Source organism: Lissotriton helveticus, chromosome 1_1 (assembly GCF_964261635.1).
Source record: "Lissotriton helveticus chromosome 1_1, aLisHel1.1, whole genome shotgun sequence".
NCBI lineage: Eukaryota > Metazoa > Chordata > Amphibia > Caudata > Salamandridae > Lissotriton > Lissotriton helveticus.
This window is the reverse complement of record NC_136057.1, coordinates 968,546,393-968,568,511: the sequence shown is the minus strand read 5'-3', so window position 1 is coordinate 968,568,511 and position 22,119 is coordinate 968,546,393.

The window sequence follows — 22,119 nt, the reverse complement described above, 5'->3', positions numbered from 1 at the left end:
GGATATTAGCAGTTTCTCTGCCTCGATAGGTCCCGGGAGTCAGTCCAGATCGTCCAGACCAGAGAAAACACTATACCGGTTGGACAAGGAGATGGACCAATGAGGGATATATGGGCCTTGACGTGTCCCAGTTCCCCAGTGAGTAACAGGCCTGTCTACATATCCACAAACTGAGTGGTTTAATCTCTGATGATTATTATGTGAGGAATAGGAGGTGTAGAAAGGGTATTTGGGTTTGATAGGGACAGCCACGGGGCCCCTTGGGTGTAGCAGTGACTCAGGATAAAAGTAGGTTAAGGCCCTGGCATATATCCCACTACCTCCGCACTCTTGATACCAGTCTGCAATGTGTGTTACCACCCTACAGTCTCTGAAATTGATTACAATTATCTCCCCATTGATGTCTTTGGGTCTTTGTCCTACCCATGCAAGTCTTCGCACGTGTGCAATATCCCCATTCAAATTACTGGGGAGTGGTCTATTATGCCCGAGCCAATAAATTACTTTATTTTTTAACTCAGTATAATCTTCCCTCTTCCCGTCTTTTAGTTCTGGGAACCCTGTGAGAACTATCACGTAGGGGGCAGCCTCAGGTGGGAGGTCAATATAGCTTCCTATCCTTGTTGGTGCCTTGTCTCGGGGATAAGTTTCATCCAGGTTAGAAGGTCTGGTTGGTATTATTTGGGGTTTAGGTGCTTTACTAGTTGGATCTCTACCCCTCGTCTCATGTGGTGTTGCAGCTGATTTTTCAGTTGACTTACTGGCGTTCTTTGGATGGGTTAAGTTACCCCGTAACTCCTTAATCCCAGAGGCTGCCAACTCAACCACCATCGTCTTACTAGGTGTTTTGGGGCGAGATAAAATATCCCCCGTGGAGGCAGTCATGTTAGGATTCTCGCCTCCTGTTCCGGTGCTCTGCCTATGGCATGTCAACCCTTTTAAGAGTTTGGTATTTAGTGTTGTTTCTTCCACTAGCTTGTTTACCTGGTCACCTAACCTTTTTACCCTTTCAAATAACGGGAGGAGTAATGATCTAACAAGATGTTCTATGTTCTGAGCCGTGCATTGTTGTTGCTCCATGCTCCCCTTATGTATTTCAGGGCAGCTTTTTGTCCCCTGTACGATTAATTTAGAGGGGGGTAAGTCTATCAGGTTTTCAGGAGAGGTTTTGTTACGGGGCGGGCTTATGGTTGTTCTCGGTACCTTAGTTTTCCTGCCCCGATGCGAGAGTCCCCTCCTCTTCCTTTTCTGTGTTGCTCCTTTCCCCAGCTCCTTTTGAGGGACTTTAATCTTTTTGCTCACAGGGGTAGGGTTGGGCAATTTTAGCAGAGAAGCCTCTTCCAAGGATAAATCTATTGAGGGGTCCAGATCGACGATGGTGGGGTCCTTCCTCAAAATTGACCCTTGGGGTGAGGATTGAGATTTGTCCTGTAGGAGGAGAGGGGTGCTAACATCTGCCCTAGAAATGGTCCATACACTCTGAGTGCTATTTGGAGTAGGTGAAATGGAAAATATTAAAGGGCCCAGGGAAGAACGCCTGTTATGTTGCTGGAACTCTAAAGACAGAGGGCTCTCAGCGATGGAAATTTCATGGTTCAAGTTGGAAACAGCCTTAGTAAGATAAGCGTCCAAAGTCCCTCTCACACTCACCCCCTCATGCTGCTTCCTCCCTTTGCCCGGTTTAGTAGACATTGTGTTGGTTATGCGGTGTGTGTCACACCTAACCTCCCTCAATGGGGTCTACCTTCAGGTGACCGACTATTCTTACGCAAATCCCCCCTTACTATGTCCTTAGTCCTGGAGGGTCTAGCTGGTAGAACCAAGATGGGTGGCCCGACCCGGCCCTGATCGGTCTTGGACGGGCTTAGACGAGCCCGCCCTTGGCCCGGGCTTCGCCCGGCGCCGCCCGCGCGCGTCCCGCGACGCGGGGGAAGCGCAGGATCTTTAAGCGCCTCCGGGAGCGGAAGTGCGGCTGGTGGGCGGGGCAGTCCCGCTCGCTATTCTGGTCCGTGTAGTCCCCCCGCACTGTGGCTGCTGAGTTGGTAGGTCGCGGCGGCGGGGGGGACAGGCGGGCGATGGCGCGCTCACAGCGCGGGAAACGTCGACAAAACAAGGGTCCTCCTGATGGCAAGACACTTCCAGGTGAGCGTCCCAAAGGTTGAAATTTACACAGTTCTCCAGCTCCCCTGGGGAAGCGCAGGATCTTTAAGCGCCTCTGGGAGCGGAAGTGCGGCTGGTGGGCGGGGCAGTCCCGCTCGGTTTTCTGGTCCGTGTAGTCCCCCCTCACTGCGGCCGCAGAGTTGGTAGGCCGCGGCGGCGGGGGGGACAGGCGGGCGATGGCACGCTCACAGCGCTGGAAACTTCGACAAAACAAGGGTCCTCCTGATGGCAAGAAATTTCCAGGTGAGCATCCCAAAGGTTGAAATTTACACAGTTCTCCCGCTCCCCTGGAGAGTGTACTCATTAATTATTCATATGTGCTAAGGATGATATCTTAGCAGTATCGATCGGACAGAACCCACCTTTGTCATGAACTAGGTGAAAGTTTTAGTCCATAAAAGGTTGCAGACTTTATAAGGCGTAATGGCCATACAAGGCAGTCTTTCCTTATTTGGAGTTATGTCCTTATAAGGATCGTTCATATGAAATGAGGGGAGTTGATGTAGGGAAAGTGTACGATGTTCCATGGACCTATATTAGGGTACCGATATCGAATAGCACCCTACTGTTTATGCTGCGCATCCGCGTTCGCAGGCTCATTAAGTACTGGAGCCTGCCAACCACTAGAATGCTGAAGCCTCCAAGATGGCAGGTCAAAATGGGCCTTTTTTCCCTCCTCCCAGAAGGGGAGGGGAAGTAAAGTCCAGGGTGCTTGTAAATCACGACAGAGGAAAAACACCAACAGAGAGTCCGCAAAACGAGGACTCTGTGTGTTCTAGGAGCAACTCAAATTCAAATTCAAAGGTCGAAGTAACAACAGATTCAAGGTAAACAATATTTAATTTCATTTCCTTATCTATAAACTTTAATACAGTACCGTTCCCTCCAATCTTGTTAAGGCAATGTTATAAAAGAAGAATTTGAGATGACAAGATTTAAAAGGAATTAAAATAGAGCCACTGTGCTTAAGAGTTAAGCAGTATCGCATGTAGCCTGACCTCTACTGTTTCCATTCTTGACGCCCTTGAAGTCTCGCACTTGAAGCCCCGCCCAGTCTCCACCCATATTTTTAATTGGCTTGTGTTATTGCCCTTTGTAAATGCTGGCTTTTGATTTGTAAATAGGCTTGTTAGTACTGCCTTGTCTTCATTTGTAACCTTCCATAAGGACTGACCCTTTTACTTTGGTTGTTACACTGTATGTGTTATTTAGTCTGTAAGCACTATTTTCTTTATTTTCTTTACCTGCCCGCCCCTGGCTGGAGCATCTCCATCGCAAGGGCTACCGGGAACATGCATGTCAGCGCAGCCCTTTCATACTGCAACAGGCAGAAAGTCCGGGAGTAGCTTGGACGAATCTCAAGGTGCAAGACTATGCAATTCCCCAATGTGTGACCATAACCTAACCAATTGGGCTAAAGTTCTAGGCTGCAATGTTTGTAGAAGGAAAACGGGTGAACGTGAGTCATTAAAAATATTCACGCCACTATCTCCATGTGATTTGAGATAGGTACCAAGGGGCATATGTATCAAAATCCGTTATTGCGATTCCCAAATAACGATTTTTTGAGAATCGCTATTTGAGAATCGCAACTTCAAGTTGGTGGTAATTTGCGATTTCTTAAGGAGAAATCGGACAACTTGGATGCTTGTTACATAGCATTTAAGGAACCGCAATTTGCGATTCCTTAAATGCTTATGCAAAATTAAGGAATCACAAAATTACAGATTCCTTAATAATGCGATGCGAAAATGGCTCATGCATCACGTTTTGCGATTTTGTATTCGCAAACGCTGTTTTTTTGCGAATCGAAGCATTTGCGAATACAAAATCGTTTGATACATATGCCCCTAAATCCTCAGTTTAAGTCTCATTAGCACTAAGCGCAGCATTCCGTCATTTCACATCCAGTAATAAGAGCAGGGCTGCTGGGTATTACCTGCAAATAGCTCTAATCCAAATGCAGATCGGGATGTGTGCAGAGCACTGAGCTGAAGGCACTTACTCTAGCAGCTGCTGCAGGTAAGAGCGGTGGGGCCAGGTGAGTGGGTATTTCGAGAGACAGCCACTAGGGAAAATTAGATAAATAATTATTTTTCCCTAGTGGTCGTCTCTCAAAAGCCTCCCTCATCTGGCCCTACCGATCTTACCTGCAGCGGCCACGGCTGCTTACATGGACAGGCCTCTGCTAGGAAAGCAAACATCGCACAGGACCAGCCACGAGGCAGGCCTACCTCCTCCCATCAACAGGCCCTGCACCGCCCCATTCAGTCTGTGCAACCATGCCTGGGCTGTGGTACTCCAAAGCGAATCTGACTCATGCTTTAGTAGCAGCCAAGCCTCCTGAAATTGAAAACACTTCCTACCTCTGCTGCAGCATGGTCACGAGGGGGAAGTCACCTTCCATCATCATCAAAATTACTTTATTCGGCATAATACAATACCATAAAAGTACAATGTTAAAAAAAACATCACAAATATATAAAAACCCAGTCTAAAAAGTACATATACAATCAATTCACAAATAGGGCCAGTTCTCCATATCATTCTTCTTAAGGGTCATATATAAATTGTCCTGGGTTAGAGTGGGTCGGCGTGGGTTTGGTGGCGAGTTACATATAAAATCAGTCATATTGGTGCACAAGTAGTTAATTCATATGTGCTAATAAGTTACCCACCCCGCAAAGTTCATTAAAAAAAATCCTGGCAAAGAGATACTACAATCATGTGCATTCAACCCTCACATCCGACCTTAAAAAGTTTACAGTACAAAAGAGTGTTAAAACCTCTGTGGACAGTTTCAGAAACAATAGGGCCACCTTTGCTTGTTTGAACCTGGCGTTTTTTAATATACTTCTTAAAAATAACTTCCTAGGGCGAGCATAATAGGGTCATAATAAAACAAAGTGAATGGTATCCTGCGGAGAACGATGGTCGCAGCCGCACGGACCCTTCAACTCTGTAGATGATGTATACCCTATGGGAACCGCCAAAATGTGATGAAGTAGGTTCAACCTGAATCGGGTCATTAAAAATCTATCCTGTGCATTGTGACTAAAGGCCAGATAGGGTTCAATACCCAGGCAGGATTTGGCCAGCTGGTGAGCTCTCACCGATGGTTTGGTCAGCTCCCTATCTTCCCTGAGAGATGCCACCTGCTTTAAAAATTCTGTCTTGACCAGCACCTTGTCCCGGGGTAACAATTTTGTCGGATGGTTAAAATAATCAACATATCTCAGTCCTGTCAAAGTTTCCCTCACATATTTGAGCCAAGGGATATTCCTACCCCAGTCCCGGGCAATGCAGTCCATTATTATCTGCTTACTTAATAAAGCCTCATGATTTGTCCAGATTTTAATTTAACATGTAAGGGGTTTGAGTTGCGACTTGTCTCTAATGTAGGTAACATCCAATTCGTCATGAATAACGGTGGAAGGTGTGCTCTGGGGAACTTTCAGTAACCGCTGCAAATATTTATTTACTTCTGTTTGGAGCTTCTGAAGGTCAGTAAAACCCCAGACCTCACTGCCATATAGAACTTTGGCACAACACATGGAACTATACAATTCAAGATTCAACGGCCCAGCCTTCGTGCAAAATTCATAATTGCCCCGGAGCAACTAGCTAATGTACAGCATTTCTCATCTACCAAGGCTTTGAAGCTGAGCCGAGTATCAAATAAAATCCCCAAGTATGAGAACGCCTGCACTTTTTCCAAATAGTGAGTGCCAATCATGTAGTTAAATTTCCTGTTCGGTGTTTTTCCAATTTCCATGATGTATGATTTAGAGAGGTTGGGGGACGGATCAAAACTCTCCATAAAATGGACAAAACTATCTATCAGGCACTGGTGCCCACGCGCAGTACGTGCAAGAAGCACCGCGTCTTCCGGGTAGAGCAGAACAGGAATCCCTCTCCTTCCTATCCTTGAGGAATCCACCCCTAGAGCACCAAGCGCCCAGTCTAAACCATTTATGTACATGGTGAATAGGAAAGGCGCCAAGATGCAACCCTGTCTCACTCCCCTAGAACATGGGAAGGAGTCAGTGGTGCTCCCCATCTCATTATATCTGACCCGGGCAGAGTGTTCTGGTGCAGTACTCTTAGGACTTTTACCAGTCCTGGATCTACTCCAAGATCCCCCATTAATTCCCACAATTTCTTGCGATTTACCCGATCAAAGTCTGCCGTCAAGTCTATAAAGGCCAAGTACACTGTTTCTTGGCTGGCGATGGTGTACTTGGCTACCAGAAGATATAGGTTAAGGCATTATTCGGTGGTTGAACGGCAATACCTGAATCCATACTGAGTGTCAGTGATTATTTCGTGTTCATCCGCCCAATCCATTAACCGATCGAGGATGACCCTGCCTAGTACTTTCACTGTCACATCAATAAGGGATATGGGCCGATAACATGTTACCCTTTTTAAAGATAGGGACAATTGTAGCTGTGGACCAGGACGCTGGCATACCTGACTCTACTGCTGCATTAATAACTCTGGTTATTATGGGCGCCCAAAGTTCTACCTGGCTCATTAAAAGGTCTGGAGGAATCCCATCGGGACCCGGGGCCTTATTCCGTGTCAGACCCTCAATACCCACCTTTATCTCTCCCAGGGAAAATAGTATCTGAGTTAGGCTCACACTCCCTTCCTCTCCAACAATCGGGTCAATGGTGCTGCCGTAATTGTAAAGGCCTTGGAAGTGCTCAAACCAAGACTCTGGTAGAATGTGACTTGCTACCTTGGGTTTATTTATGTCTTGAAAACAAGGGTTGTTTATAACTTTCCAGAAAGCGGTCGAGTCCTTCCACTCAGTAGCTTCTCTTAGGTTTTCCCACGCCTGCTGCTGCAATGAGGATTTGCGACGTTTTAGTGCCTGTTTGTACCAAGCCCTGCATGTGGACACCTTCATCTTATCTTTAGGGACAGTTTTTAAAGCTGACTTCAGTTCCCTCAGGGCATGGAGCAATGACGGTCAAACCACCTAGGGGTTTCCAGTTCCTTTTTCAGCGTTCTGCTCCTAAGCAGACCGCCAATATGTTGGGCAACACCCTCAAAGGCTTAAATCAAATCTGCCCCCTCCACTGTGAGATCTAAATAGCTTCACCATTAATATTGGCCCATCCGAGTCTCCTTCCCTGATCGGTGGCTATGATCGTGCCACCGGCCCCCCTTCGGCATTGATGCTTGTTCGGGTTGGGATCCCTATTCGTCAAGACCAGGGGATTGTGTTCGCTAACAATACTGACCTCTATGTTAAAATTTACAATCCAGAACTTTAATGTGTTGGTAACAAAGATAAAATCAATAAAAGAGTCCCTTCCCCTGCCTTTGAAAGTTGGATAGACTAAACAATCCTCCCCCACTTTGATCAAATCCATAGTGTGTGTGAGGGCATGTGTACCCAGTACCTTGCTTAACTCTCTTCCCTCCCTAGAATGCTCCAGATGCAAACCCTCTTCCAGTGGGCAAGCGGACCAATTCCCTCTACTAATTTTCACGTAGGGACACAGACGGCAATTAAAATCGCCCATTAGCACCAGCTGGGAGCTTGTCGCCCCACGCTCTTGTATTCCGGGCAACCGGCACTCCAACTCAGCCAATCTTATTAGGGTCAGACCTGCTACAATGGCATTATAGAAGTTAATAAAAATTAATCTAGGCCCTTGTTGTGATACCTGGTCCCTTGCATAAAATCCGAGTCCCATCCCAAGTCCTCCCATCACCCCTGTAACCTCAAATCCACATATGTGACCAGACCACCCATAGCTCTCCCAGCGGCTGCCTTGCGTGCAGGAACAAAGTACATTTTATAACCTTCTAGAGCAAATGCACTTATATTCACCTCCCACGTTTCCTGCAAGCAAATAATGTGGAATTTCTTTATATAGGCTAGCCAGTCATGGTTTTTTAGTTTGGAAGATAGTCCTGCTATGTTCCAGGAGATTATCTCGATGTCACCCTGTCTAGGGCCGACTGGACTCTCTGGCCTGGGACAAATATACGGACTAGGAGATTCAATGGGTGCTCGGGAGTTCTCCACTGGGCCAGACCCGATGTGCTCCCCATATCTAGCGCGAGAAATGGGTTTGTTAGTCTTTGGCGTAACTATCCCTTCTATATCAACAGTAGATGGCAAACTCTCCCGTCTAAGGGCTTTCCCAGGTTGCAGCCCGCTAGTCAGTCAATCTATTTGATTTAGGGCTGAGAACCTCTGGAGGGGTGCATACCGCTTCATTAACCCAGTTTGATCCGACTGGATGTCGCCTATAATAATCACGATTTTTTACACACATCGTGTCCCTGTAGAAAAAACCCAAGGGGAGCATTCTAATTCCTGAGCCACCCTCCTCCTGATAGGGCCCCTTGCGCTGATTTAAAGAAGATCTCCTACCAGCTCTGGATACCTTAGGTTTAAAATCACACAATCACCTGGAAAACCCTTCCTGCTATTTACAATCCAGGACACCCTTCTTGCCATGAGAATGTGCCTGTGATGTGCTATATTAAGACCTACATTTTTATTCAGCCAATGGGCCGCCTTATTAATCAGGATTCGTGGGGCTTCTTCTTTGTCACCACTACTGGCCGGGACTCCTGTCAAAATAACTGTGTAAGGGCATGATGCCGGAGGTAGGTCTAAAACTGGCAGTCCCCGGGTGCTCCATGCGAGGTCTGCTGATGTTGGCACTATATCATGAGGTGTAGGTGTTCTTCCCTCGGAATTTCCGGGGGCTATGTTAGAATTAGGCCTATGAGCTGACCTTTCCACCCTTATCTGTCCGTGATCTCCCCAGGCACTAGTTAGACTTGGGGCATTTCCATCAGTGGTCCCCACCGTAAGTCCCTTATTTGCTGCCTCTTTTGTTCCAACAGACAGTTCACAATCATGGTTCCCCCCCTCTGTGCCCACTCTAGTGGAAACTGACTTTGAGCATGTGGTGCCCTCTGATACACCCGCACTGCAGGTGTGTTGTCCGGAAGACAGAATACCTCCCTGTGCAAGAAGCGAATAAAGTTTCCCCTCTATCACATTTAATTTCTCGTACACGGGCCCTAGATGGGTGGTTAACAATGTTTCCAACCTGGACCACAGATCCTTGTCCGCCCCAGATTCAAATCTGCCTCCCCACAGTTTTTGACACTGATGGTTAGCTGCGGGCCCTCCTGTTTCTTTAGTCCTGGCCGCATTGGTCGCGCCCTCTGTTTAGGTTTGGGTTTCGACATGTGGTGCCCGCCCCACCCCCCTGGTTCGGTTTCCTGGGACCGTGGGGTCGACCAGAGTGGTGACCACTCTAGATGTGCCCATGGCTTTCAAGGCCCTTTTGGATCGGGTGACAACCTCCCCGCCTTCCCTTGGGACGATCTCTACGCCTGACGGGACTGCGGCTGGATCAAGCTCTCCTTCTCCAGTCCCTGCCCTGTCCGGTGACAAGGAGATTAATTTAGAGTCCCCCTCCGTTTCTTCTATGGTGATCTGTGGCTGACTTAAATCATCAGCTAACAAATCAACAGATTGAACTAGCAAGCCCGCCCCCTGTGGCTAGGGAACGGCGGGGGTTAAGGCCTTTGTATTGTTACCAGGTATGGGTTTAACTTGGCCTGACAAAGCCCCAACATTGGGTGATTTACACAAGGCTATAGTGCTCATGGAAGATCGCTTATGTTCTGTAATTGAGTCCAGGGATAGTCTCTTCTCTGTTAGCTGTATTTCGTGGATTAACAGAGACTCCGTGTCGTGTCTGGCATGTCTTCTATACCTGTCTAGTTATCCTGTGGAATGTTATCATTCATGTGATGTCATGGAATGCTAGGTACTGGACTCTAGGAGTCAGTTGATAACTGAGCTGAGCAAGTAACATACGGCTCCTGGTGGGGTTTCTTCCTCCTTGACTTATACTTGTAACCCAAACTTGGAATAAATACCTTAACCTTCCACTTCGTCTGATTCCTGCTTCCTACACCAACACTACAATTTTGGCGACGTTTTTGGTGAACTTCTACTTACTACTCCAAGGACTTCTAAGATTAAAGAAACTTCAAGGTATTGAACTTCCTTTTCTTTAATCTACTAATTCATAAGCATATTGGCACCCTGCGAGCCCCACCAGTGACCACTCTGTCGCCCACATGCTTTAAGTGCCAGTCTCTGCTGTTAATTGCCTATATACTTCTCCTAAATTCCTTGAAGAATTCTTCTCCCTGCTATAACCTGCTACCTGCCTGATTTGAGGAATACTTCTCCTGCTGCATGTCTGAATTACTGTCCTGAAGCTCTGTTTTACTGCCAATCGAGTATTCTAGCTCTTGGAGTGCATCTTCTTTCTTGAGCAATTTGAAATTAAAAAATGAGACATTGTGCAGTCACTGTTGCTGTCTACGTTTTTGGTTCAGCGCTATGATTTCTGCAGCTTCAAATTTTTTTTTTAAAAAGAATTCATAAAAAGAAGTCAGCGATTTTTATAACTGAGTCTATCTCTGTCCTTGCGTTTTCTGTGCTCGTTAATTCGAGTGATGGGCCATGATCTCTGTCAGCCTGAACACTTTGTCATTGCCAGCTGTGTGTGTTTACAGAGAGTCAGTTTACAACTGTCAATTTCAAAACTCTACTGTTCGTGAGGATTAATTCTTTTTGCCTTTTTCCTTCGATCTCAAGCTTCAGTTAAGCATTTAATTTAATGTCGATCTGTGCACACGTATGTGTTTTCACTTTAAAAATGTCAGTTTACAAAATTCAAACAGCACGAGTCCATACCTGTTCTCGAGCCTAGTAACGTGCTCTTGGATCCTTGTTGATGTCACGGCTTTCTTTAAACTGCCGATACACGTTCTGCTTAATTGACGTGTTGTGAACCACCCGGCTTTGCGTCAGGGGACGTGCCGCCATCTTAGGATGTGTCATAGGATCATAGGATGTGTTTGAGTGCTGTCGGAGATGCCGTCGGAGATTTATTATTCACGTCCAGTGAACTTTCGTGCAGACTTTGGAGCTATAAAGTTAATTCTGATATTATTCACTACCAGTGAACCTACGTGCAGACTTTGGAGCTATAAAATTAAATCTGATATTATTCACTACCAGTGAACCTACGTGCAGACTTTGGGAGTTATAAAGTTAAACCTGAGTAAGGAAACTCATTGATGGCTAAACAGAAGAATTCACTTTATAAATGTTTTGGACTTCGTTTGACGATCCCGTGGACGTTGTGTCGGCACTTCCTCATTCATCTATGGCTGACATTTACTTTCGGATGTTCTTGGTGTCATCATTTGAGAACTATCTTTCTTAACGATCTTCATGAGGAAGGTACTGTTTGCTTACTACACATATTTCCATGGAGATGTTTACAGAGCTGCTGTCCTATTCCATGACTACGGTGACTACTTTATTTATTTTAATTTATTGTTTTCATGAGACTTGATTATAGCTCTGCTTGTCATTCCTTGCTCAAGTTCTATTATTTTTAACTTAATTAATTATACGCTATTTTCCTTTCACAGTGCCATTTATCGGCTGAAAATTTTCTGTGTGTTTTTTGAGTTATTTATACTATTGATAACTCTTAACCAAAACACAAGGTAGGCAGGGGTTATTTTCTAATGGTATTTTACTTGTTTTCGTTGGCAGGTTAGACTGTTCAAGTACTTGATGTAATTTCCATTTCTCTTTTATGTGAGTGGATGTTCATGAGTATCATTTGCAGGTTAGGTACTGCTTAAAGGTACTGCTTAAACTTTGTGATGTAATTCTCTTCTTCGTGAATGGATGTTCATGAGTAACAGTTGGAAGTTGCGTACTGCTTATACTATGTGATGTAATTTCCATTTCTCTTTTATGTGAGTGGATGTTCATGAGTAGCACTTTTCGTGTTTCATACCTTGTTACTGACATCAGTATGTGCACGGAGTTTCTTCCTGTAATTCTTTTTCAAAAGTTCTGTAGCATTTTTCATGTTTCATACTTTATGTTACTGACATCAGTATGTGCATGGAGCTTCTCCTTGTTATTCTTTCCTAAAGTCCTGTATGAATTTTCTTCAACAGTTCTGAATGATTTTTTTTAAATGTTCTGCCAGTTTCTATTTTACCTTGCGCAAGGGTTTCTTTCTAGAAATGTCTGTCTAGGATTGTACTGGCAATTGATTTTTTTTCTCTCTTTCTAATTGTTCGTACTCCTGTTCGGTGTAATTTTTCACCTTTCTTTATGTTTTCTTTCCGGGAGATTCTTGTGTTTTCTCCTGTTTGAGGTACTTTTCTTGTAATCCTTTTTGTGTTTTTCTCCATTGTCTTCCGTTCGCCGGTTCATGTCTTCATACCAGTCTGGCCAATTGGTGTGTTTTACTGTAACCTTGAACGTTTTGAGTACTTCTCTTTTGTCTTTGAAAAAGAAGATGTGTTTCTTTTTGCTTCTTTTGCCTTTTCTATTCTTTCCATTATATTCTACATACTTTTGATTGTCTTCTCATCTTATTCTTGATGTTCCTTCTTTATAGTTTTCACCATATTCTTTTTCTAATCTATGTTTATGTTGTTGTGATTATTCTTTGCATTTTCTATTCTTTCCATTATATTCTACATACTTTTGATTGTCTTCTCATCTTATTCTTGATGTTCCTTCTTTATAGTTTTCACCATATTCTTTTTCTAATCTATGTTTATGTTGTTGTGATTATTCTTTGCATTTCTATTCCATTATAAACGGGAAGATGTGTAGTGTCTTCTTCCATTTATACCCTTCCTTTTTAGTTTCTTACCATATTCTTTCTTCATCGTCCAATCTATGTTTATTTTGTTGTGGTTATGCTTTGCATTTTCGATTCCATTATAAAGGGGAAGATGTGTTGTGTCTGGCATCTCTTCTATGCCTGTCTAGTTATCCTGTGGAATGTTATCATTCATGTGATGTCATGGAATGCTAGGTACTGGACTCTAGGAGTCAGTTGATAACTGGGCTGAGCAAGTAACATACTGCTCCTGGTGGGGTTTCTTCCTCCTTGACTTATACTTGTAACCCAAACTTGGAATAAATACCTTAACCTTCCACTTCGTCTGATTCCTGCTTCCTACACCAACACTACACTCCGCTCTCGTGAGGAATGCATCGAGAGTCCCCTTTACCCCACCCCCACCACAGAACTTGTTGCCTTGCGCTTACTTATCCTAGAGATAAAGGGCTTGTATAAAGCTTATATTAAACCAGCTAATAATGAAAGAAACAGGGATCAATACCTTGGTAACTATTAAACAGTTCTGTCCCATAGGCCTTGAAATATCCTGGTTCCTTAGTGTCCGTAGCGAGCCCTTCAGACGCCTCCTGGCGGTTGATTGGAGAGATGCAGGGCAACTGATTGATATTTTGGGCTAGTCCAAGGGACTTCTTTCCAGCGTCTTCCTGTCCAACAGTACACAGGGATTCAAAATCGAGATCTAAAGGGAGTGGCCGAGCCTGGCGCTGCGGGAGCCCCCACCTCCTTATGAGCGCTTGGTAGTGCGGTGCGTGACGTCGCGACGCACAGGGTACTGGGGAATGAGGTTCCAACTTGGCCTGGCAACTGTGAGGGCCGAGCGCAGGTCTGGAAGGTCCGGAGTAGGAAGCTGCAATTCGGAGGCTCCTCACGCCTCCCACCAGTGTCCCAGGTATGGCGGCAGTAATTCGCGCTATGTGGCTTTAGGGTGGTACAACAAAAATGAGACCTCCAAGCATCAAACAAATGAAGGTGGAGTAGTTTTCCTCTGGATTCCAGGGACTTGGAAAGATAGGAGGCAGTATCGTTATGAGAGCAATCTTACTCTAAACTGAAATGAGGAACACCTGCCAACAGCGAATCCTCGCGCCGGCAGGGGAATCAAGCCTTGATTCAGAAGCAGCGCGTCCTAGCACTTGAGGGCGGAATAATGCCGGCAAAAAGCAAAACAAAGGTGAGTGCGAACTTGCGCTATGAGAATGAAAGAGTTCAACAAAAATAACAAGTCCTCGTGCTTGTCAAGATGATTAGTGCGTGCTCGCGGTTGTCAGGAAGGTCATAAACCAGGAGACTGAGGCCCTCTCCACACCGCGTCGCCACGCTGCGAGGCCTTCCGCACGGCCCAACAGGGACCAGAGCCCAGGAAAAGGAAGTAGTACCACAGTCCTCCTGGGCCGGGCCACCCCCGGGGAGCAGAGAAGTGGCGGAGCACAGACTGCGCCCGAGACTCTCACAGCCCGCTGCAGCAGACAAGCGGCAGCGCTCCGCCCAGCACTTCAGATGCAGGCGCCTGCGTCCGTGCCCCGGATCAGGAATAGCCGACACTCCTCACCTTCACTTCCGCCGGGATCGAAGGGGTTGGCCCGCTGCACTGTCCTCGGGTTCAAGGAGGCGCGCCAGGCACAGCTCCGGGTGATAACACCGGTCTCCCACTCCGGGCGGTTGCTTCGTCGAAGCGGCGCTTACACGGGCCGGGCTCCGGCTAGAGCACCAGTGCCGCCATTTTGGAAGTGATCGCGCTCCAGCCCCAGTCCCCTTCACTATTCCATCGCCAATGCATGCAACTTTCGCCAAAATAGTCTAGGAGCCTTCTTTACTATTCTAGCTTTTGTTGCGAATATTTTGGTTTAAGTTTAAAAATCCCCAAGTATTTTACAAAATGCTTAAAAAGTGGTCATTTTGTATTGACTGAAGTGCACAGCACTTGTAGAAAAAAAATATGTTGAGGTGTAATCGTGAGCAGCGTTTTCGGGCCCTGCATGAAAATATACCCATACCTCCATTTCAGATGTGACACCACCGTCGGCCCCTCTTGGATTTTAACCAGCAACTCTTTCCATTTTAGGACTTGTTAGCACAAACATGGTTTGACTAAAAAAACAGGCATTTGAAATGCAATAGGTCTCGCAATTGGTATTGTAAATGACAATGACTTTTATTTATGTGTTTTAAAAACCTGCAATAATAAAAGGCATTGTCATTTACGATACCAATAGGTCAAAGTTTCTAAAATGCGAGACCTATTGTATTGCAAATGTTTGTTACATGGTGTTTGTTGCATGATTTATATTCCAAACTTTTTCAAGACTGGGATTGTGCATGGGCTCTTAGAGCCAAGCCAGACCCTTGAGTGAGCTCTGGCTGTCCCTGTTAATTTGTTGGCTTGGCTACCTCAAACCTGCCAACACTGTTGCCTGTTTTTTGTTTCCCTTTTCTCTCACTCCCCCAGTTCATTGCTAGTCTTCACCATCCCTTTCTCTTGTCTGTTCTGATTTATTCTTGTAAGTTCTCATTATATCGCCACTGCTCTGTTTTCCCTTGGGGCATCCATCTAATCAGTGGCGGCCTGTTAGACTTGGCATCTTTGGCGTGGTTTCCCCTGACTTTTTGCCTCTACCTCCTGTATTTTTGATGCTGTGCTGGATTTAGTTTTTGCTGGCTTAGATGCTTTGAACACAGTCGTCCCTGACCGGGAGAATACAAAAGAGGTAATAAATATAGACTCTGAATCAGTGCTATATTAAGGCTGTCCAGCTGGACAGGGTTATTTTAATAGTGTTGCAATTAGAGACACAAATAAAGTGGGACACAGTCCTGCGTCCAACGCAATACATATAACACAAAAACAAAGCCTCAGGCAGGAAATAAGGCTTGCAAGTTATACAGAAGATAAAACAAGCAAAAATTAACGACACAGTTATACATTAGTAGTGAATTGAGTTGTGTTTGCGGTGTACACCAAGATGATGACGTTTAGATCCTGTAAAAGCAATACTGGGATAATCATCAGGACATAATATTACATGCCTGAGAGGGAATTTGCCATGCGTGAAGCACAAGGGCAAGCGGTCGGAATTCACTGTTTGATACTTTGAAGGAGCGCTGTGCGGAAAAAACAATGCCAAGTAGTCAGGAGACTACATGTTGGAGGCCTTGGTGCGCAGGTTCAAAGGTTGGCAGGACCAAGCGATGTAATAATCAGAAATGAACCGTGCAAATGGGCACAAGTTGGTATGGTTGCAAGTCCAGAGCGGGACCCAGCGGCGCTGGGGAAGGAGGCACAATGGCCTGGATAACCAGTAGTAGTTCATTTCTGCTTATTTGATCGCTCGGTTCTGCTATCCGGCGAACCTGCGCACCAAGGACTCCAACACATAGTTTCCTGACTACTTGGCATTGTATGTTCCATATGGCGCTCCTTCAAAGTATCAAATGGTTAATTCCTGACCACTTGCCTTGTGCTTCACGCACGGCAAATTCCCTCTCGGGCATGTAATAGTATGTCCTTATGATGATCCCAGTATTGCTTTTATGGTATCTAAACGTCGTTGACTTAGTGTACATCGCAAACACAACTCAATCCACTACTTATGTGTAACGCTGTCATTGTTCATTTGTGCTTGTTTTATCTCCTGTATAACATGCAAGCCTTATTTCCTGCCTGAGCCTTTGTTTTTGTTTTTGTGTTATATGTCTTGCTTTGGACGCAGGACTGTGTTCCGCTTTATTTGTGTCTCTAATTGGAACACTATTAAAATAACCAAAATCTGGCTGGACAGCCTTAATATAGCACTGATTCAGAGTCTATATTTATTCCCTCTTTTGTATTCTCCCTGTCAGGGACGACTGTGTTTGTAATTTACCAATACCCAAGGTCCCTGACCATTACAATTGGGTTCCCTTGTCTTCTTAAACAGGCTTAGATGCTTTGGGCACTTTGCCACTGCTGATCAGTGTTAAAGTGCAAGTGCTTCCTGTGTAAATTGTTGTTACAATTGGTTGTCCCTGATTGGCATATTTGATTTACTGTTAAGTCCCTAATAAAGTGCACTGAAGTGTGCCATGGCCTGTAAATCAAATACTAATAGTGGACCTGCAGGACTAATTGTGCCACTCACATGAGCAGCTCTGCAAAGGTATCTCAGGCCTGCCACTTCAGTGCCTGTGCACAGTTGTTAACTGCCATGTCGACTTGGCAAGTGCACCCACTTGCCAGGCCCTAACCTTCCCTTCTCTTACATGTAAGGCACCCCCATGGTAGGTCCAAGGTACCCGCCTGGGCAGGATGCAGTGTATGTGAACGGTAGGACATGTACTGGTGTATTTGACATGTCCTGATAGTGAAATACTGCACATTTTGTTTTTCACTACTGAAAGGCTATCTTGCCCCATAGGATAGAATGGGAGTTTATTTATAACATCTTATAAATATAACTTCCCATTGGAACAAGATAGAGAAATACTGTTTAGGCTCTCTGAACTCTGAATTTAATAACACATCTTACTCACTAGACAATTTCATCACAAGAGCTAACTCAGTGATTGACCAGGGTATCATCCTCATGGAGCATAGAGTGTCTCAGGACCTTGCTATGGCCAAACGTTCTTCTATGGGCCATATAGCTAATGCTCGGACGCCTGCTAACAACAATCATGCCAAAACCACCTGCGTCCCTGTCCTGGTACATGCTCCTCAGGTTGATGACCATTTGCCTCTACCTATAGGCTCCCCTACTCCAGAAGCAACTGTAATACCAGAGGTTCTATCTTTGTCTACCTCGTCTGAGAAATCACTGGAAAACTCAGCGAAGAGTAATCCAAGAGGGGCAAAACTCAAGAGAAAGCGGGCTACCACCAAAGTAACACGTCACAGGAAGGCCAGAACTGTGAAGGGCCGGGCTGTCAGTGTCATATCCCCGATATCCAAGAGAGGCCATACTCTGAATGACTCGATTGCCCCGAACACTGACCTATCCCTTTTGTCTCCAGCTTCGAAAGGTCCCACGATTCCGGCACAGTATGGGCGGGGGGAGGCCAAGGGAGAGGACCAACACTTAATGCAGAAACTGGGGCTCTTACTAAAGGCAGCGCTTGATCCGCTGGCTGAGAGGCTTGCTCGGATGGAACTTCAGCTCTCCCAGCTACAACAGGCTATGACCGGGATTGGGAATGGGGCGAAAAGAAAGGAAAAAATGCAGCTAGCAGATACGGCCCAAAGTAGTCCTGAGCTTACTGGGGCCCTCAGTCTTGCTCCTTCTCCCACTGCCGGGCCCCTGACCACGGCTGCCAACACAACATCGGCGGTTGCAGGAGTCAGTGCTGGGACCGTACCGGCAGTCACTTTGACTATGTCCACTTCAGATCCAGTCACAACAGCACCTCAGAGGGACATGTCCATACCCAATTTAAGATCACAGGTTATGGCTAGAATTGATTTACCACCTGAAACCAGTCCGTACGTGGTGGTACTGACAGGTATTCCAGAAATTAGTAACCCAGGCCTGGAATCATTTACATCCTTAAAAAACAAAGTGACCCAGTGGCTCAATCACAATAGGCCCCTACCGCACAATGTGGCAAGCGAAGTACTGATGGTACGTAGAGTAGCTTGGGTGGGACACAGTAGAAAAACCATCCCTGGCGACTGCGTCCTGGTTAACTTTAGGGACCCGTGCACAGTAGATCATATTTGCAATTGGGTGCACGACAGTGTAGGCTCAAGGATCCAATCCTATCCCCTGTCCTTCTTCTACCCCCGACCCTTAATGTCAGATTGCGCATTAGATTGGTCACTTGTGACTCACGGGCGGGGCCGAAGGATGAACATGGGAGGCCAAAGAGATTTAGTTTCCTTAAACCACCCTTTGACCTATAACAGGTTTAGTGCCCTCGAAATGGTGGACTGACTTCATGCGGCTGGGCAGCTGAGGGCGGGTAAATCACAGATCATGACCACTAAAAAAAGTACTGAACGTGCAGAGGAGACAGAGAGGGGCTCTGACAGAGCGTCTCCAACTGCTCTGATCTGGGAATCGAACATAGCAGATGGGTGTGTTACACATGATAATGTGGTGTCACAGCTTCTAGCTCCGCCTGATTGTGGGTCACAAATCGAAGGCCAAATATCAGGAAACTCTGTAGTAAGTAAAGTAGATACGGCTCTAACATCAATTAAAATATTATCCTGGAACGTGGCTGGAATCACAAACAAGCTGCATTGTACAGATTGGGGTGCCTTCGTAGACCAGATGGATATATGTCTGTTCCAGGAGACTTGGGCCAGAGAGGTACATTCAAGAGTGGGATTGCCACTTTTCATGTCCGTGCAAGGTGGGGAGAGAAAGGAAGACCGTCTGGGGGACTGGCCATATGGGTAGCTCTCCATTTGGGTTGTGTGGCGGAAAATATGCCCACCCATTCAGACGATGTGCAGTGTCTAGTATTAAAATGGCCCAAAGGGTTTGGACTGGCGGTTGTGAATGTTTACTCGCGGCCAGTACGGATGGGCCTTGAGTCTTCTACTATTGAAGACCTGTCCCAATTTTTGAGCACATTGTCAGGGGACTTTAGGCTTTTGGTGGCAGGGGATGTCAATTGCCATTTTGAGCCATTTTTTGGAAGTAGCGAGGGTGCTCTTATGGGAGAGGACGACTATTGGGGGATTCCCCAGTGTCAGTCCCCACGCCCAAAGGCTTGGTCCCCACTGGCGACCCAGATCACTGCCCTTGTGCTAAACAATTCCCTTAGGGCTTGTAACGGACGTTTAGCGTCCGACAGCCCGTCAGTGTGCACCTACAATAAGAAGGGGCACGAGTCCCGAATCGACTACATCATGGTGGAAACCCGGATTTGGTCGATGGTCACCGATTTTAGGGTAGTCGAGAGAGCTGACAGTGACCATAATGCGTTACGCCTGGAGTTGGTGTATCCAGGGCTACAAGCGATAGAACGATCCAATGTAGGGGGTGATGCAGAGGGTACTGGTTTAACCCTATCAAGCAACAGGCGTAGGGTAAAGTGGAGGAGAATAGTAGGTTCGGAAGAAACCCTGGCCAAGGTCTATAATACAGTCTTACCACGACTCCTGGAGGTCGAATCCTTAATCTCCCAGGACTATCCTACGGACTTTAATGGAGAACTCAGTTCAATCCATTTAGATCTGGCCAATAATCTGACTGAAGTCTTCCACCCCCAGACACCTACTAGAAGATCCAGAGTATCTGCATCATCCTGGTACAACTCAGCATGCAGGAGAGCAAAGTGCAACCTCGTCACAGCCATAAAGGAAGGGCGCTGTAAATTGGTGATTCGAGATTGCAGATTGCAGTACAAAGAGGTCATGGGGCATGCAAAAAAAGAATGGGACATGGATAGGTGGATGAATCTAAAGCAAGCTCTTGACATAAAAGATGCGTGCAGATTCTGGTCACTTGTTAATCATGGCCCGGGTGAACCAAAGTCTGCCGTAGAACCGAACATTGCGGCATCAGCATGGGAGGCTCATTTCAAAGGTCTATATGGGGGCGAAGCTGCGCTGTGTAGCTTGCCCAACGTACAAGTCCTAGAAGAACAGCAGGAGCCCTTGGAGTATACCCTAGGGGAGGAGACAAGTGCAATAGGTAAATTATCAGTGGGAAAGGCTCTGGGACTTGATAAATTACCGGGGGATCTTTTCAGACATCAACCGGAAATCTGGGGACCTTATCTACATGTAGTATTTAACGCCATCTCGAGAGGCATGGAAATTCCCAGTACCTGGCTGGGGGCTGAGATAGTCCCGATATTTAAGAAGGGGTCACCTCTGCTCCCAGCCAACTACAGACCAATCAGCTTTATTGACGTCCAACAAAAAATATTTGCGAGATTGGTCTTGGACCATCTGTTGACGTGGTTGGAGGAACACGATGTGTCGAGCCCCTTCCAGGCGGGATTCAGAAGGAATACGTCCACTATAGACCAAATTTTCCGGCTGATCCTATTGAACAGGAAGACGGTAAAGGTAGAGGGTGGCAGCCTCTACATGGTCTTCGTGGACCTCCGGTCCGCGTTTGACCTAGTTCCTAGGGGGAAATTGTGGGCCGTCCTTCAGGATCTGGGCCTCCCGCATCAGATTCTAGAGCTACTCATGAGATTACATGAGGGGTCTTTCACCCAGGTCCGCTGTGGCAAGAATGGGACCCTGTCACCAAGGTTCCCCGTTGGCAGGGGGGTGAGACAGGGCTGTGTCCTAGCACCGACCCTGTTCTGCCTGTATGTCAACGGGGTAATCTCACACCTGGACGGCGTCCCTGACAATGACGCACCTAGGCTGGCTGGTTGGAGGGTGCCGGCGATTATGTTCGCAGATGACACCCTCCTACTTTCCAAATCTTCTATGGGGATACAGAGGATACTGGAGGGGTTTGGGGACTTTTGTCGGAACAGAGGCCTTGAGATCAACGCCGACAAGACAAAATTCATGATTTTTAACCCGCCAGTGTCCACTCGTGCAAATCCATCTTTGGGCGATGTATGTCTGGAAAGGGTTACGACCTTCCAGTACCTGGGCGTTACAATTCATGAAAATCTGTCATGGGGTCCGGAAAAAGGCAAAATCCCATATGAAACTTTCTCAGTTGTCGGGTGCCATTTCAAAGGTTTCCAACTCTTCAAGCTTTAGGCCAATGAGTCCTGCTCTGGAGGTCTATAAGACGCAAGCAAGGGCAGCTGCTCTCTACGGGGGTGAGCTCTGGGGACACTGCTGCCCCTGAAATTACTAAACTTGAGTCTAAATTTATAAGGTGAATATTATCACTTCCCCAGAGTACACCATTAACACCACTGAGGTTAGACTTGGGACTGACGCCCATTGCAAACGAGCTAACAGTAAAGCCCCTAAGGTTCTGGCATAGATTATGGACCACACCAGATCTTTTAAACTACAGGGATGAACTTAAACAGATCCTCAGTTTTAATTGTGTAGGCAAAATCCCCTGGCTTGCGTTCATTAGGCGTGAACTTCTAAGTATTGGACTACAATCTATGTGGGAAGATCCAGAAAGGGCCTGTGGTGGGTATCACAAAAAATGTTTACTAAAATTTACAAAGGGCACAAGCTGGAACTCCTAATTGCGGATCCGAATGCAGGTATCCTTACTAATTCCTTTTTAGAATTCAAAAATTCTTATTATTTTGAGGACTTCATGGATGTTGTCTTTCCAATTTACGCGTG